Source organism: Crocodylus porosus, unplaced genomic scaffold (genome assembly GCF_001723895.1).
Source record: "Crocodylus porosus isolate Cpor-Errol unplaced genomic scaffold, CroPor_comp1, whole genome shotgun sequence".
NCBI classification, from domain to species: Eukaryota; Metazoa; Chordata; order Crocodylia; family Crocodylidae; genus Crocodylus; species Crocodylus porosus.
Genome location: NW_017728906.1, coordinates 31,443,862 through 31,455,535, shown reverse-complemented (window position 1 = coordinate 31,455,535; position 11,674 = coordinate 31,443,862).

Genomic DNA, 11,674 nt, shown 5'->3' with positions numbered 1-11,674 from the left:
GAAGAAGGCAGCACTGGCACAGTTGACCTAGTGCTGGACTTCTTCATCAATGGTAGCCCACTGAGAGAGGTGGCTGCTGAGATACAGAAAATGCTCCACGTACTCCAGAGCCTCCCCACCTATATAGATAGCATGAGGGATGTTCAGCTGGCCTAGGAGGGGTAAGTAGAGAACCTTCATCTTGGCAACATTCAAGGACAAGCCAAGTCTCTTAATACGAAGCACTGAAGGGTCGCTTGCACATCCTGTATGGAGTGAGCCATCATGCACCAATCATCCACAAAGTGAAGCACGTGGATGTCCTTGATGGTAAGTTTCATTTTTGCCCAGAAGCATCCAAGATTGAAAAGCTTCCCATCCAATCGATTCTGGATACTGACGCCAGATGGTAGATCATCTCAGATGAGGTGGATGGTAGATAGTGAACAGGGTGGGGTGATCCCGCAACCTTGTTTGACCCTGGTCTACATGTGGAAGGTATTGGGTTCAGATTATCCACTCAGGACAGTGGTGGGAATATGGGCTTGCAGGAAGCTCAGCATGGTGACAAACTTTAGCAGGCAGCCAAGGCATTGGAGGATGGTCCACAGAGCTTCACGATTTAAGGAATTGAACTTCTTGGTCAGGTCAATAAAGGTGAAAAATAGTTCTTGATTATGCTCCTGACTTTTTTTCTTGGATCTGCCTGGCAATGAAAACCATGTCTGCAGTGCCCCAGGATGGGCACTGCAGTTTTTGGAACTGGGTTTCTGGAAAGATCTCCTCAGTGACAAGACAAGGTCAGTTCAGAAGGATGCAGGCCAGGATCTTAATAAATCCTCATGTAGTTCCCACAGTCAGATTTGTCCCCCTTTTTTGTAGATGGTCACAATGGTTGAGTTCTTGAAGAGATCCATAGAAATGTCCTCTTCATCCCAGAGGCAGAGGATAAGCTGGTGGAATCATGATGTGAACTGGAAGCCACCAGCATGGTAGACCTTTGTGGGTATACCATCTGACCCACAGGCTTTGTTGGTTTTCATCTGTTGGATGACCCGCTTCAGCTCTCCAATGGTTGGTGGATTGCCAAGGGAATCCACCACAGGTAGTTGCAGGATGGCTTGGAGGCTCTCCTCCAATATGGTGGACTCCTGGTTAAGGAGGATTTTGAAATGCTCCTTTCAGATCAGATGGATAGCATTATTGTCCTTAAGAAGCTGGGAGCCATCCTGTTATCAGAGGGGGTTTTGTAAATTGTCTTGGTCACCTGGAAAAAGTTACTCATGTCATGCTGGTCGGCATAGCCCTGGATCAGGCATGCCTTCTCCACACACCAGTTGTTCTTCATGTCATGAATGCGTCGCTGACCTCCGCCTTCAGGTGGTGGTACACTGCCATCTTGTGCTGCGTTTGTGAATGGCTTTGCCAGGCGATGAAGACTGTATGCTTCCACTCAAGGAGATCACGAATCTGAGCATCATTGGAATGTGAACCCAATAGTCTGGGTGCAGGCACCTTGGACAGCAGACTAAGTTGCTCCCAATGTGCCTGGGTGGGGATGTCATCAGCAGTAGGGACTTGCTCAAGTGCACTATACAGCTGGGCCTCGAACTCCTCCCGCTGTCCAGGGTCTTTCAGAGCTGCAATGTTCAGCCATCTCCGGGTGGCCTTCTGGGTTTCCAGTATCCTGGCGCCAGGTGGATGTTCATCATCGAACACACAAGTCAGTGGCCCATCCAGCAGTCTTCAGATCCCTTCATGGTCCTTGTGACAAGCACATTGCTCAGGTCTCTACCTCAGACAATGATGTAGTCCAAGAGGTGCCGGTACTCCAACCTCAGATGCCTGCAGGCAGCCCAGCACCAGAGAGAGTACAGTGACAGGGGCTGCAGAGCGTGGTAACCACAGGAGACCAAGTTAGACCAGGACTTTATTAGGAAGATCATATTGAAATACCATCTGCAAGGCATGGGCCACAGTGTGGAAAGGTTTGGAGCCATGGATAGTGTCCCCTGGCATTGGGATAGCATAAGGGCAACCTCCCACTTAATAAATAATGTTAACATTAAAGTTGTGGCAGGAAAGTAAGGGCAGATTTTCCTAGATAAGTGAGCAGGCTGATTTGAAATCGGCCCTCAAGTTTGCACCCTTGTCACAAATATCTTCATCAGTGATCTGGAAAATAAGATGGACTGCACCCTCAGCAAGTTTGCAGATGATGCCAAACTGGAGGGAATAGTAGATATACTGGAGGGTAGGTCTAGGATTCAGAGACCTATACAAATTGGAGAATTGGGCCAAAATAAATCTAATGAGGTTCAACAAGGACAAGTGCAAAGTCCTGCACTTAGGATGGAAGAATCCCATGCACTGTTATAGACTTGGGGCTGACTGGCTAAACAGCAACTATGCAGAAAAGGACCTTGGGTCACAGTGGACAATAAGCTGGATATGGAAAGTGTGCCCTTTTTGCCAAGAAAGCTAACAGCATATTGGGCTGCATTAGTAGGAGCATTGTCAGCAGATCAAGGGAAGTAATTATTTTCTCTATTGTGCACTGGTAAGGCCATATCTGGAGTACTGGGTCCAGTCTGGGGACCTTCATTACAGAAAGGATGTAGACAATTGGAGAGAGTCTGGCAGAGGGCAACAAAAATGGTTTGGGGGCTTGGGCACATGACTTACAAAGAGAGGCTGAGGGAACTGGCTTTATTTAGTCTAGAGAAGAGAAGATAGAGGGGGAATTTGATAGTACCCTTTAACTACATGAATGGTGGTTACAAAGAGGATGGAGCTAGACTGTTGCAAGTGATGGTGAATTACAGGACAAGTATCAATGGTCTCAAGTTAAAGCAAGGGAAGCTTAGGTTGGATAGTAAGAAAGCTTTTTCTCTAGGAGGATGGTGAACCACTGGAACAGGTTACCTAGAATCACTAGAAGAGGTGGTGTAATCTCCATCCTTGGAGGTTTTTAAGGCCCAGCTCAACAGAGACTATGATGATCTAGCTGGGGATGGTCCTGCTTTGAGTAGGGGGTTGGACTTGATGACCTCTTGAGGTCCCTTCCAACCCTAATTTTCTATGGCATCAAAAGGATTCCACATAAGGCCAGAAGTCCTTGCCAGTGAATGCCATTGCAGGATTGAGATGGTCCCAGTTTCATTTTAATAGCTGCTTAAGGCCATTGCTCCTAGTCATGTCCTCTACAGCCACAGAGAAAATCCCATCTTCATCCCTTCTGTAATCACTATTCAGGTACTTGAAGACTTATCAAATCTCTCCTGTCTTCTCTTATTTGGACTAAGTAACCTTTCCTGTTAAGTATCACTTCCCAGGCCCTTAATCATTTTTATTGCTATGTGTTAGCCTCTAAAAATCTGTTTTTACCTTTTGGTTTTTTTGGTATAGTTCCTCTTGCTCAGGTACACGCTCTTTGTTCAGCTAAGTAGGGCTCAAATTTGCTGACAGCGATGTACAGTGCTCATCTGTGCTCCTAATAATTTTACTGGAATTGAGTTGAAGTGGAGCAATTTTAAGTGGCAGTTATGGACAAGAATCAGGAATTGCTGCTTATTGTTAGCACCATTTTCAATTATTATGTAAATGGTCCAGAAGCTGTTGTGACAAGCCTGTATTAAATAAACATTTAAGTAAACGCATGATCATGGCAGCACTAGCTGCTGCAGAGGTTACCTTAGCCTGCATAATCACAGCAGTGTTTTTTTTCCCCATTGTTATAGCATGACTCAGTTTTCTGCATTTCACAGTCTTTGGAATAGTAAGGACATTTTAGTATCACTAAAACTAGAATTTCTGTTCTTTCAGTAGTGCTATCCTCATGATTCCCGCATTTTGCATGTTGATAGTATGTATGTCATGAAAACTACTGTGTGAGAAAATGTTTGGTTTAATTTTAGCTCCAAAATTACAGACCTCAAGTAATGGAGCACACAGCTAAAGGATAACAGTAAGCCCTTGGGGATATATTTTCAGCTGGTTTAAGTTGCTGCAGTGCCTCACTGAATGGCAATCTTACACTAGTTAAGGGTTTGCCTCTCATGCTTTAGAACAGGGGCGGGCAAAATACAGCTCATGAGCTGGCCAAGCATTTTCATTCAGCCCACAGTGCCCACCAACAAATTGTGCCCTGCTCAGCCCTTCTACCCATGAGGGTGGTGGCAAGGTGCTCACATATATGCACCATCACCCCCCCCCCACCCCAAGGTACCGTATTGTGCTTCATTCCCACCTTTGTGGATGGAAGGGCCCAGCCCTGCCAGCATGCAGCTTCCAGGTGGGGATGCTGCGGCCCCTGTTGCAGCCACCCCCATGGGAACCTGCTTGGCTTCCCAGGCATCCAGCTCACTCTGGGCAGCAGGTAGGGAAGCAGCAGGGGATGGGGCAGGAAGCATGGAGAGCAACACAGAGCCCACACCCAGGAGGGAGGTGGGAGTGTAGAGGTCAAGTGGGCATGGTGTAGGTATAAGGGAGAGTGTGGAGTGTGAGGACCCCGACACACTCCCCCACATGGTGTGCAGACCCTGCTGCTGGCAACAGCCACAGGGAGGGCACTCAGGGCACTCTTACCTGGTGCAAGAGCTGGTGCTCAGTGGGACAGCTCCAGCTGAGCATGGAGGCAAGGAGTGCAGCCTGCGTGGCCATCTCTACCACGGGGACTGCATGTGGTATGCCTGCAGCTCCTGCACTCAGACCAGGGGAAGCCCTACACTGGAGCTGGCTCCTTTCCCTGCCTGCTGCTGCTCAGGTCCCCAGATTTCATGAGGAGTGGAGGAAGTCCCACCCCTGCTTCCCTGCTCCCTCTTGCTCAGGTACATGCTCTTTGTTCAGCTAAGTAGGGCCCAAATTTGCTGACAGCGATGTACGGTGCTCATCTGTGCTTTTAATAATTTTATTGGAATTGAGTTGAAGTGGAGCAATTTTAAGTGGCAGTTATGGACAAGAATCAGGAATTGCTGCTTATTGTCTAGCACGGGGCTTCCCCCAGTGTGAGTGCGGGAGCTGCAAGTATGCCATGTGGAGCCCCCATGATAGAGGTATCCAGGCAAGCTGTGCTCATCCCCACCCTCCATCATGCAGCAGTGGCCAAAGAAGCATCAGTGCCTACGCCGAGCACCAGCAGTCTTAGCCCCCCTGCCTGCTGCCGCTGCTGGCAGCGGGCACTGTGCACCATGTGGGGGAGTGTATGGGGAGACTCCCCACACCCCTCACCCTCCCTCACAGTCCACAAAACTCACATACCTACATCCTGTCCCCACAACCCCCACCAACATATACACACATCCCAACACACACTATGCCCCCCACACGCAACCATGCCCCCTCATAAACCCCTCCACACACAGCCACATACCCCACCATGCACACACACACAAAGTTTTTACTTCATCCTATTGTACTGAAACATCATCTTAGTGTAATTTAGAAGTCACCCCAAACTTTACCCAACTCCTTTTCTATCCTCATTTCACGATGTGTTTTAGAAGTAAAAAGTGTGAGTGTACTTGCATTAGGACACCATGATCTTATGTCCTTGTTGAAGTGATCAAGGACTTAAGACTTGCTGAGCATAGGGCATGGACATTCAGAGCCATTTCAAAAGTGGAGGGAGGACTCTTATTCCTATCTAGATAGGAACTTTTATGTTTTAACAGTTGTATGGAGAAGTGGGGAACAATACAAATGAAGCAAAACAACTCCAACTATAACACTGCTTCATCCAGGTTTAAAGCTGGAACGGTTTTGCTACATTTGTATGGCTCCTGCCTTATCAACAGGTACCTGTTAGAACATCAGCTCCTGATCAGCAGCTCCCCTTTTCAAGTGCTCTGTTTTAAAAACAATTCCAGCCCTGCATGTTTATAGCTCCGTAGACAGCTCCTAACTCTCCATGCCATTTAGGAAGGAAGATGCTTTTGAAGAAAAGGCATTGGTTTGGGACTCAAGTGTTCTGCATTTAATGCTTGGTTTTGCTAGGTTTTGAATGCCTTTGAGCAAGTCATCTGTGCTTCAGTTCCATTTCTGTAGAATGAAGAAGCATTGTCATCTCTCTCTCACAGCCTCTGTCTTGTCTGCCTTGATCGGGAGCCTTTATCTCAATTGAATTTCCTACCTCTGTGGTCAGGGTAATAATAAAACCCATTAAATACACCTTAGGGCTTTTTAATGCATAAGACTTGATTCCCAGATACTTCAGAAAGGCTGTTTCACCATCAAAAGTGGGAGCTGAAACAATCTATGATATTTATAAAATAGAGGCAAGACAATTCAGCAGAGATGTGGAATGCACTGGAATATTTGTAGAGATGAGAGAGAAATAAGGATTGCATTTCAGCCATTTTCTAAAGCAGGGGCAGGCAATTATTTCAGCTGGAGGGCTGCTTAATGAGTTTTGGTGAGCATGGGTATCCCTGCCCCTTGACAGATGCCCTGCCCCCTGGGTCACCATATTGGTGCTGGAAGTCCCTCCCCTTGCTCCCCCCTTAAGCTGAGTTGCCATCTTGGAACCAGAAAAAAACCAAATCATACACTAAAAGTCAAACACCTACTATAACATATTTTAATTTTATTATAAACAATATTTTTGTCATGATTTGTGTTTGCATACGGTATATACAGGTGATTGCATAATAACTCAAACATAAAGTCTTATTCTTGTATATTGTGTGAGGGGGTGTATGTATGGTGGGGTGTGGGAGGGTGGAGGGTGGAGGGTGGAGTGTGTGTGTGCATGGTGGGGCATGGGGCTGTGTGTGGAGGGATTTATGAGGGGGTATGGTTGCGTGTGGGGGGTACAGTGTATGTTGGGATGTGTGTCTCGCCACCCAAAGCCTAGGATGGCCTCTAATAGCCTAATTAAGATAAATACATGAATTTGCTTGCCCTGTCCTGTCCTGTCAGCATGAGTGTGAGCATGAGTGTGAGACATGTTGTGTATTCCAGTCTGTGATCCATACAAAAGAAGAGATCACTGGCAAGGAAAGGAGAACCACATGCTGTCTGAATTTGGCTGTTGAAAGTAATTTTAAAATAAGCATTGTGCAATCTTTGATATTAATAGAAGCAAAGGGAGAAAGGAGCTTAAAAGGGGCTTCTTCCTTTGAGTGTTAGAAATGCATCTCTAATCTTCCTGGGTTCTGCAGATAAGTTGGAACAAGCTTAACAGCATTTAGCCATGTGTGCTCTTGCTGCTTTCAGCCAATCAAATAAAATGCACTAAAACTCATTTAGCAGCATTACCCAGTTATTGCATTGTCATTATCAGTAAGTGCTCTGCATTATCCTCTGACTGCTCAAACTTCCTTGAGATCCTGAGAAACTGGTCTGGAATCTCCCTTTTCACAAGGAACTTAACTCTGCATTCCCTTGTCAATTCAAAATCCCCAATAGCAGCAACAAATAAAGGACTGGATGCAAGGTGATTTTTACTGGAAGAGGTGTCATTTATAAAACTACTAGTGAAAGTAATCCTAATGATTCAGTTGAGCTACTAACAAGAGAAAAGGCTCACACAATGTAGTATAAGACTTCACCATTATTTTCCTGAACTGGTTGCTCAGTGAACAGTTCTTTATTAAAATGCTAAGTAACTCCAAGAATAAAAAGAACCTTGCTGACAAAGAAAGCATCTGTTAATGGAGACTATCTTGATAAGAAGAATCAAGCATCAAGAGGAGAAGCATTGTAAAAAATCTTCATTTCAAAGGCCATACAATACAGTGTATTGCTTTGGAGGTGTACAAGATGCATTGCCTCTCTTCCTGTCAGTATTGTTAGAGCTGATGTTTTCATTACAGTTGTTTTAGTAATAGTTGTATCTGTCAGTGAGAATAAAAACATTATATGTTTTTAAATATTTTGGTGTCTTAAAAAGCAAAGCATATCACTTCTTCACTGGCTTTATGACCATAATATGTGTATTAGTGTTAAAGCATCTATTTCTTAGAACAGCATTAGTCTTTTTAAACTCAGATATTGCTAACTTCAGACAAAAGCTGAACAGTCCTATCCAAAAGGTAATGCCAAAAATACTTTAACCCTAGATAGCTGGGATTTCTAATCCTTCTCCTCGCACTGAGCAGCACCTTATGCTCTGATTAGTAACATTTACATCTATCATCCTGCTTGAGGAGTCAGGTGTTACACAGTATGAGTGAGGGCAGTAGAAACTGAACTTTATTATCAAAAGTACAATGCTATGAACTACCATCCCAGGCTTTGGGTGTTGAGACATATTTACTTTTTGATGAGACTAAAAATACCAGTTGGGCTGGTAAAAGTAATAGTTGATGTGTAATATATTTAGATTTCTGGAAGTCATTTGACTTGGTACCACACAAGGTTTGGACTGTGAAATGCAAACAAAACAAAACGACTCAATATAGCATGCATTACATGGAGTAACACCAGGGATTTCCCCGATTTTAAAAAATAGCAAACTCCATGATAAAAAAATCCCAATTTATCTTTAAAAAAATCCATGTTTAAAATGAAAGGCCCCTCACTCCATCCCCGCCAGCCCCTGGTCCTGCTCATGCTCCTCACCCCTCCCCCCCATCACAGACACCCCCCGAGCCCCACTGATGCCCCTCATCCCCCCTCACGGCCCTGCCAGAGGGAGCCCCCAGCTGCTAGGGCTATGGGGCCAAGGACCCAGGTCCACAGCCCCCTTCCCCCAGCACGAGGCAGAAGTTCCTGCAGCAGATCCTGTCCCCCCATCCCCTCTCCAGTTTCCTGCCAGCTGCAGGCTTGGGCAGGGAGGGGCTGGCTCCCCACCACTGCACACATCCAGGGTGGCAGGGAGGACCTGTGTCCCGCATATCTGTGCATGGGGTGGGTCAGGCTGCCTGGTGCAAGCTCAGACTCCCCACCCTGCTGCCCTACCCCGGGGCCTCTGCAGCCCAGCAGGCGTGACCCAGCATTGCAGGAAACAGCAGAGCCATGCAGGGATCTCCTTGCCACAGGGAACTCTGCACTACCCTGACGATGTGCCCATTGAATGAGTGGTGGTAGTAAAGGGCACAACGTTGTGCTGCCACCTCCACTGTTGCCATGTGCCAGGGCAGTGCAGAGCTCCCAGCAGCACGGAGATCCCTGCATAGGCCACTGTTTCCTGCAGCACCGGGTTGCACCTACTGGGCTGTGGAGACCCCAGGAGAGGGCAGCAGGGCAAGAGCCCAAGCTCAGAGTGGGCAGCCTCCCCCCACCCCATCCCCCCCATCCCACACTCAGATCTGGGGGGTATGGCTCCCGCTTGACCCCCTGAGAGTGCACACAGTAGTGGGGAGCTGACCTCTCCCCCCCGGCCCCTGGATGAGCCTCCAATGGCCCTGTGCCACTCCCCTCTGGGCCATATTGCAGGCCAGGGCCCCAAACCCCCCACACAGCCCAGCTGCCCAACTTCCTCCTTCCCTATGGGGGCCTCACCCCCTGCTTACTTGTGGGAGCTGCTCTCCAGGCTGCATGATGTCTGTCCTCCCACTCCCTCCCAGCCCCTTGCAGGAATTCTGCCAGCCTGCAGACAGTTCTTTGCAAAACTGCAAAATCTGTGAGTTTCTCCAGTAAAATGAGAAATCCATGTTTTCTTCCAGCAAAGGATAAAATCTGTGGTTTTCTCCATTTTTCCATGAGAAACGGAAAACCCATATCCCTGATTAACCAGACTATTTGGAAAGTTTCAAAATGCAGTTGTTTACAGTGAATCATCACTGAGTGGCTGGGTTTCTCTTGGATCCCACTGGGAACAGTTCTTGGCTCTATGCTTTCTCATATTGTAGGTGAGGTAGCAAATAGTGCAGATCTTTCAGTACAGCCAAATATAATCTTATACCTCTAAGAACAAAGACTGCAGGCTATACTTAGAGGACAGAGAAATCTAGCCTGAGAAATTCTCTTCAGTCAGGAAAAGTGCAGGATCAGGGGGGACCTGGTGGCTACCTCTAAGTATAAAGGGTGTTCATCAGGATCTGGGAGAACGTCTGTTCACCAGAGCACCCTAAGGAAAAACAAGGACCAAGGGTCATAAACTCCTACAAGAGCATTTTAGACTGGGCACAAGAAAAAAATTCTTTACTGTCCGAGCCCCCAAAACCTGGAATAGTAGGTGCCTTCCAAATGTGGTGCAGGCACCTACTTTGGACTCATTCAAGAAATGCTTGGATGCTTATCTTGCTGGGGTCCTTTGACCCTAGCAGACTTCCTGCCTCTGGGTCAGAGGGCCGGACTTGATGATCTTTGAGGTCCCTTCCAGCCCTAACATCTATGAAATCTATGAAATGATTAAAAGATTAGGAACATGACTTATAATGAGAAGTAAGAAACTTAATGTATTTGTTTAACCAAATAGATGGTTACAGGGTGACTTTATCTCTGCGGGCGCATTTACACATATAATCAGTGCAGCTGAATAGACTCTGGCACAGTTTGCATCAGAGTTAATGCAGAGATCAGCCTACCAGACTGGGCTGCTCCAACCCAGCTCAAAGTGCTGCAGAGGGCCTGGCTGGGGCACAATAGTGCCACAATATGGGTAGCTGGCAGGCAGCCCCTGCACTGAAGCACCCACATGCCCCAGGCAGCCCCATCAGCCTATACACAGCCATTGCAGCATACTAAATAATGCCGCCATAGGATAGTACTTGTGCTGAGCAGTGCTATCTTATGGTGTTGTTTCTTAGTTTACTGCAGCCTAATGGGCCACATGTGTAAACACTGATGTTTTACTGCAGAGATAATTAGTCAGCTCCACCATAAACATCTCATGTAGACATGCCTTGTAAGCACCTAACAGGAAAAAAAGAGATTTGATAACAGGACATTCTTCATTCTAGCAGGCAAAGATATAGCAAAACTTAGGGCCTAGAAATTTAAGCTATACAAATTTAGTAAGGCACAATTTTGGAGGAGTTGGGGTAATAAACCATTGCAGTAATGTGCTATTACCTGTGCTGTGTTTGCCCTCACTGGAATTTTTACTATCTAGTTGGAAATTAGAAAAAAAGCCCTAGCTCTATCGGGAGCAAGGAGCAGTGGGGAGAGTAAGGAAACAGGCACACGTGTGTCTTGCACACACGTGTGCCCCCTTACCTGACCCGGAGCGGAGGCGAGAGCAGCAGAGGCGAGCAGAGTGGAGCAGCAGGGGGGGCAGCAGCAGCTGATCCCCCTAAGGTAAGTGGGGCAGAAGGGACGGCGCAGCTGAGCCAGATCTGGAGGGGAAGCCCCCCGGATCCCTCTTAGCTGAGCCAGTAGGGAGCTGCGCGAACAGAGTGCGCAAACAGGCGCGGTCTGTAAGAGCGCGCCAGCGTTTGCGCTGGAGGAGGAGCAGGAGGGGCCGAGAGACCGACTCTTGTTAGCACGGGCCAGAGGACCCGAACTCAGCTAGGAACTCCTACGATGGTGTTGACACGGAGTGCTGCCAGGGCCCCGGCCCGGGGGGCGTGGCTTCCCAGGGCTTGTCTGAGGCCTCCCCCCAGACGGAGCCCGCGGGGGGGCTGGTGTCACCCAACCCCCTGGCCTGCGGGAGCTGCCCAGCAAGGCCTGGGGGGGCAGGGACTGGGGACCCCCACACCTGTCCTACAGGCGCCCACCTTAGGGCCCTGGAGGCGCAGGTGAGGGAGCTCCAGGAGGAGGTTAGCAGGCTGAGGGGAATCAGGGAGGCAGAGGAAGAAATTGACAGCTA